The following is a 7,095-nucleotide window of genomic DNA, read 5'->3' as shown; positions in this document are numbered from 1 at the left end:
TTCGTAAACACTTCTGGGCCTTCAAGAAAGAGATAACGCCGGAGATTTCTCCGCCTTTGCCACCTTGTACAATGAGGGGTTTGCCAGAACGGCGAGGAATACGAACTGCTTTCTCTTGACAGAGGATCTCAGCGCGATGCTTGGATAACCAATCCATACCAATAACGACGTCGAAGCTTCCAAGAGTAACAGGGAAAAGGTCGATGCTAAATGTCTGACCAGACAACTCTAGTTTGCAGCCTTTGACAACATGTGAGGCCTCGATGTTTCTACCATTAGCTAACTCGACGGTATGATGCGAACTTAGTAACGAAAGCGGACGCTTAAGCTTCTTACTAATACGTAGGGACACATAACTAGCATCGGCACCGGAATCAAATAACACAGAAACATAACGATCATCAAGTAGGAACTTACCCGCCACGACATTGGGGTCATTCCTTGCTTCTCCAGCTCCAATCATGAAAGCTCTTCCCCTTGCATTCCCAGCATTGTTGTTTTGATTGTTGTTCCCAGCTCCCTGATTATTGTTGCGGTTCTGATTCAGTTCAGGGCAATCCTTCTTAAAGTGCCCTGTTGCCCCACATTTAAAACACGCTCGGTCGTTCCCTTGCTGCTGTTGCTGTTGGGGTTGTTGCTGATTTTGTCTTGCTGGGAGCTGACTTCTACAATCCTTGGCTTCGTGCCCCATCTTGTGGCATCGCTGACACTGGCCCTTGTTACATGCCCCATTGTGGTGCCTGTTACACTTGTTGCACTTAGGGTAGCTTCCCCGGTAGCCACCCTGTTGCTGAGTGCCCTTGTTGTTTTCAGTTTTCCTTTGTTGTGCTGGGGCCTGAGTGGGGTTAGCATCCTTGCTTTGATTTCCTTCCCACTTACGCTTGTTGTCACTAGAAGTTCCGACAGTAGCACTGATCCTTTTGGGCAACCGGCCCTCTTCTACGGCCTGATCAGTAAGTTTGTGGGCAAGTCGAACGATCGGCTGAATGGTAGTGTGGTTGGCTGAAGTTACATGGCTTCGAATTTCTGGAGCCAAACCCTTGATGTACAGTTCGATTCTTCGATACATGGGTCGAGACATGTTTGGGCAAAGAGCAGCATAGTCATTGGACAGCTTGGTGTAAGTTTCAATTTCCGACCCAACCATCTTGAGCTCATAGTACTCATTCTCAAGCTTGTGGATGTCATCCCGGTGACAGTATTCATCCTTAATCATATCCTTGAAATCCTCCCACGCAGTAGCATTTGCAGTTTCCAATCCAAACATCTGAATCTGCGCCTTCCACCAAGAAAGCGCGCTTCCTTCAAGCGTAGCAGTAGCAAATTTCACCCAATTCGCAGGGGGACATTCGCAAACAGCAAAAACAGCTTCAATTTTCTCAATCCAATGCAGAAGACCTATGGCACCCTCAGTGCCGTTGAAAGGGAGAGGCTTGCAATCCATGAAAGTTTTGAAAGTACACACTGGTGGTTGCGCAGGTGCATGCTGACCTATAGGGTGAGAAGCGAAACGTATAGGTTTAGAGGCGAAAAGTCAATGTGGCGGTAGGATCTATACATCCTAAAACAACGAGCTTACCTATAGGGTGAGCTGCGAAAGCTGCAGCCACTGTGTTGAGTAGGTTAGTGAACTGAGCCTGAGTCATGTTGATGTTTCCCCTTCCGCGTCCACTCATTGTCTTCATAACCAGAAAACACAATATGAGTGTGATGTCGTAGTGTAGCGAGAATGAGATAGAAGAGAGAGGTGTATCTATCTGATTTAGGCATACTAGTACGTATAGCAAATCAGGAAACATAAGCAAACAGGTAAACACTGGTCCGAGCTATGAGGTTAAATGTGTCGAGCCTTGCACTTGGAGTGTAGTGTCGTTACGAGTCACGGGTTATAGTCTGGTTTTCTCCAAAAAGATTTTTCCCTTTTTAAAACCAAGTTCACTATAACCAATGGCTCTGATACCAATCTGTCACACCCCCAAAATCCACCTGCGGATAACACCCGCTTCGAGGGCGTGACTGACCAGGATCCAGCCACCAATTATACTGAATAATTAAGTTGATAACAAAAGTAATACTTACTAACCATAAGATTAGCAAATATCAAGTTCAGAGTTTAAGGTTTTAAGTTCAAACAGTTAATAAGTAGCGGAAGCATAAGTAAGGCAGTTTAAACAAAGTTCATAATTCAAAATAAGGTGACACCCAACACAAGGGTGAACAGACACTACACGTTCCCAAGCAGCAAGCTCCTTCATCACGGGTTACCTGCAAAGCATGCAGTAAGGGGTCAACAATAATGCTGAGTGAGTTCACTAGTTGTCCAGTTTTAATTTCCAAAAAAAAACTTGTTTTCACCAGTTAATTTATCCGTTTATACATGCCATGGGGAGCTACCCCAAAAGTTAGCGACTAAACTGTTTTTCCAATACCGAACACTAGGTAACCGTTGCGTTTCCGCAGGATGCCCCGATGTCAATGTTCTATCATCATTGACGGATGCCTGAGTACATTAGTTCACGACCGATCCCAAACCAGGGCACGGTGTGAGGCTGGTAAACACCTAAATAGCGCTATCAACTAATAACCCGTTCGCCTGACCCCGGCGACTAATCGGTATTTGTAGTAGGGACTTGAGTGATAGAGTTTCGTTTAGTGCCGTTAGTTGCAATCCGTATAAACAGTAATTAACCAAAAGGTTTCCCAATACCAGGGAAGGAAAGTAAGTTTTGTTCCCAATAACTAGGGAAGGTATGTAAATGGTATCCCCTTTTCAAGGGGATAGGGTTGTTTTAGTCTCGTGTCCCAAACCACCGGGACGCATGCTTTTAAGTTGTGAACTCACCTTGGGTTGCTCGGTAGATTTAGGTTACTTGGTCAAACACGCTGGTCACCACGTCCTAACATGGTTACCGGTATAGGTCAGGTTCGGTATACAAGCATTCACGTAAAACACATACTGGCACGTAACATACATACAAATAAACAGTCGTGGGGTTATTGGGCCGGCCTAAACAATTAAGCAGTCAACAGCAACACATAATCCAGTCAACAGATAGCCCAAGTTAAACACATATTGGCCCAATAACCAAAATGGACAGCCCACTCGCAACCAGGCGGTCTCGAGTCGCAACCAGGAGGTTTCGGCTTGTCACGTTGTGGTTGCGAGTCGCAACCGCGTGGTCTCGAGTCGCAATCTCGTGGTTTCGAGTTGTCCTGCTATGGTTGCGAGTCGCAACCGTGTGGTTTCGAGTTGTCCTGCTATGGTTGCGAGTCGCAACCGTGTGGTTTCGAGTTGCCATGCCATGGTTGCGAGTCGTAATATGTCCCTTTCATGCACACGTGATGATGCAGATATGACAGTCCAATTTGTACCAAGAAATCAGACCCAGATTAGGAAACAACCAATAAGGTTCCTACTAACACTTTGCCTAATCTGAATATTAGTAAACTTAGATCAAACTTTGCCATTTTTAAATCTTCAAACCACATTCAAGAAGTTCATCCTATATTCAAAGTTTTCTAGGGTTTTCATGTCAAATATAACTATATTTTATGAACCAAAACCATATGTTTTTAACAAGATTATCATGGCAAGAACAAAGAACATACAATATATAGCCGAAATCTTATGTTTAGCATTATCATTTTGCAAGAAACAATGAAGCATAGTGTGTTTAGCCATAATCATCCTTAGACTACCATTTGTTAGTCATTTTAAACATGTCATCAAGCATTCAAACATAGTGGTTTACACATAATGCCAAACTTCACAAAACATCCTAAAAATCATGCATAACATTATTAACCAAGCATTCTAGTTCATGAACATTTCATAAATCATAAAGTTAACACTAACCGGTTATGAAGAAGAAGAAGGAGCCGAAAGAAAAGAAGAAAATAAGAGAAGATGAAGTGTCCGAGTGATGATCTTGACCGAGTTCTTGTCCGAGATCCTTGCTTGAACCGTGATTTGGAAGAGATGGAATGTTGTTTTGGGGTTTCTAGTTGAGAGAGAGTTTAAGGAGTGTTTGTGTGTGTAAAATGAAAGAAGTGGGGAAAGGTGGGATTATATAACAAGGTTCAACATAGGCTAAGGGTTTCGGCCCAAACCGGTTACGGCCCAAAGGCCCACTCGAGACCAAGCGGCCCACTCGCAACCGGGTGGTTGCGAGTCGTGGTCTCGACTCTCACACATATATATATATTACATACATATCACACATATCATGTAAAAGTCACGTTTCCATTTAATAATAATTATATATATATACAAAATATTACAAGGTGTTCGTTCGGAGAAACCTAGAGTGTCACACATACTTAAGTACTAACAGTTTAAAATCACCTTCTAGAGTATTAACTTTTCATTTTGTAACGTTTGGAGGTATTAACTTCTAGGGTATTAACATAGTTAGTCCATGTGGTTTGCACAAAATAACATACTTAGGAACTAATAGAATGTTATTTTAAACCTACAAATAACGTTATTTTATTATTTGATATATAAAATTAGATTTATTCAATTCGTACAATACACGGGGTTTTTTAAGGATATATATTTTTTACTATTTAGTACAGAAAATTACATTTATTCAAACCGTGTAGTACGCATATTTTTAAAGATGTAATTTTTTATTATTTGGTATATAAAATTACATTTATTCAATCCGTGTAATAAATATTGTAATGTTTGAAGGTATTAACTTCTAGGGTATTAACATAGTTACTCCCTGTGGTTTGCACAAAATAACATACTTAGGAACTAATAGAATGTTATTTTAAACCTACAAATAACGTTATTTTATTATTTGATATATAAAATTAGATTTATTCAATTCGTACAATACACGGGGTTTTTTAAGGATATATATTTTTTACTATTTAGTACAGAAAATTACATATATTCAAACCGTGTAGTATGCATATTTTTAAAGATGTAATTTTTTTTTATTATTTGGTATATAAAATTACATTTATTCAATCCGTGTAATAAATGAGGTTTTTTTAAAGATGTATTATTTTATTATTTGGTAAACAATATTACATTTATTCAACCCGTGTAATTTTTTTTGAACGTATAACTTCATTAAAAAACGGCCGACCCTCAACAAAGGGCCGCCACCAAGGATTACAATATATACATCGGATTAACTAACCAATCCTTCCACTCTAAGTTTTTAAAATTAGAGCGATTTTTAAGCCAAAAAATGACATAGATTTAACTAGAGCAACCACCTCTATAACTTTAGACGAAGATCCTTCAAATACCTTTTTGTTTCTTGTTTTCCATATGGCCCAACAAACGATCATTAAAATACCACGCAGGATCCGTTTGTACCACTTGGTTTGCTTCCCGTGACTTGGAAGCAGCATCATCTCCTTTATATTACTGAAAACCGGTTGCGTAATTCTGCACCAACTCCATATCGCTTGCCAAACTCCAAACGCATAACCACAATCCACGAACAGGTGGCCTGCAGATTCCGGTTCAGCTTCACATAAGGGGCATGAAGTATCCTGAATTCCAATGTTTCTTTTAACTAAAGCCAAATATAACTTTTTTATTTGGTACATAAAATTACATTTATTCAACCCGTACAATAAAGGAGGTTTTCAAAGATATATTATTTTATTATTTAGTATATAAAATTTATTTATTTAACCCGTGTAATACACGGGGTTATAACCTAGTTTATTTATATAATAATTAATTCGAAAAGTTAAATGAAATAATGTTATAAAAACTTTTCCTGTCTTGATTAATAGATACACCCTTAAAATAAGGGTAAATCGGTCTTTAAAACAATAATTATATTTTAGTCCTCAATCTTATTACATTTAAATCCTCAAGTTTTAACAAAATTATGAATAATTAGTTACAATTTTATCCCTTCATAACAAACTTATAATTCTTTTATGTATTCTTGCTATATCTTATAAGCTATAATGTTTAAAAAAAATCCAAAGGTACCATGATGACGACACATTTTTGTTAGCGTTTCGATAGTTGTCTTGGTTAGCATTGATGTGTGGATTAAAAGGTACAAGTAAAGAATGCATTAGTGTACAAGTAATTAAAGCCTAACGTACTTAGTCATTATATCACATAAATAGCTAAAGAATGTCAAGTTATTAAATGTCGTTAATGTCACAGAATGTTTAATAGCTAATTTATGTAATTTTGATTGAAATTACAAGTGGGTGGAAATTTAATAATACAAATGAAATAAATAAAACTATATAAAGTAACGTAATTAAACCATACCACACCGGATTATTTAAAAGTATGAACTATATGATAAAATAAAGAAAAAATTACAACGTTGGTCCTTGTGGTTTCTGTCAAATTTCAAGTCGGATACTAATAGTTTTTTGTTACAAAATCAGGTATTAACGTTCTAATTTGTCACAATGTTGAGTACTAAAGCCAAACCTTGTTAATTTTTTTGTTAAATTTTACTAAAATGACTAAAATGCCCTTTAATAAATTTGATGACTAAATCACTTCAATAATTAATTAATATCCCTAAACTTGATCCCATTTGTGAGCTTGAAATATCAAGCACTAATTAATTAAGTTATAAAAAGATAATAAAATCAAGATGGCATTAAACCAATCTTGTTGTGGCATATCGTTTTTACTAGTCGAGAGGCTAGAGATGGTTCGTTATGGACAAATTTCAAAGCCAGTCTATCGGTATGTTGTGGCAAGATTAATGGAATGTCGGTAACCGTAACAAGAGCCGCTTCCAATTTTCGTAAAAGATAAGATAAGACTTAACAATTTCCCTACGTTTATAAAGTAAACTATATTAATTAAAAAATACTTGTCCAAGAGTCAATTATTATTAAGTTTACTCTACCAACTAACTATAAATAAGGATAATATAATAATGAGGGGTTGAGTAGGGAAACATATCCTTGCACGATACTTGGTTCTTATCTCAGTTATACTATACGCGATGAGTTCTCTGCCCGTTATGTGTATTTAGTCTATATAAAAACTATTTTTATAAATTTAGTGTGCTCAATATTACTAAATCTAGTACGTAGTTCACACGACATCAGTAAATAATTATATAATTACTCTACTAT

The sequence above is a fragment of the Helianthus annuus genome, chromosome 1 (genome assembly GCF_002127325.2).
Source record: "Helianthus annuus cultivar XRQ/B chromosome 1, HanXRQr2.0-SUNRISE, whole genome shotgun sequence".
Classification (NCBI taxonomy): Eukaryota; Viridiplantae; Streptophyta; class Magnoliopsida; order Asterales; family Asteraceae; genus Helianthus; species Helianthus annuus.
This window is presented reverse-complemented; position numbering follows the sequence as displayed.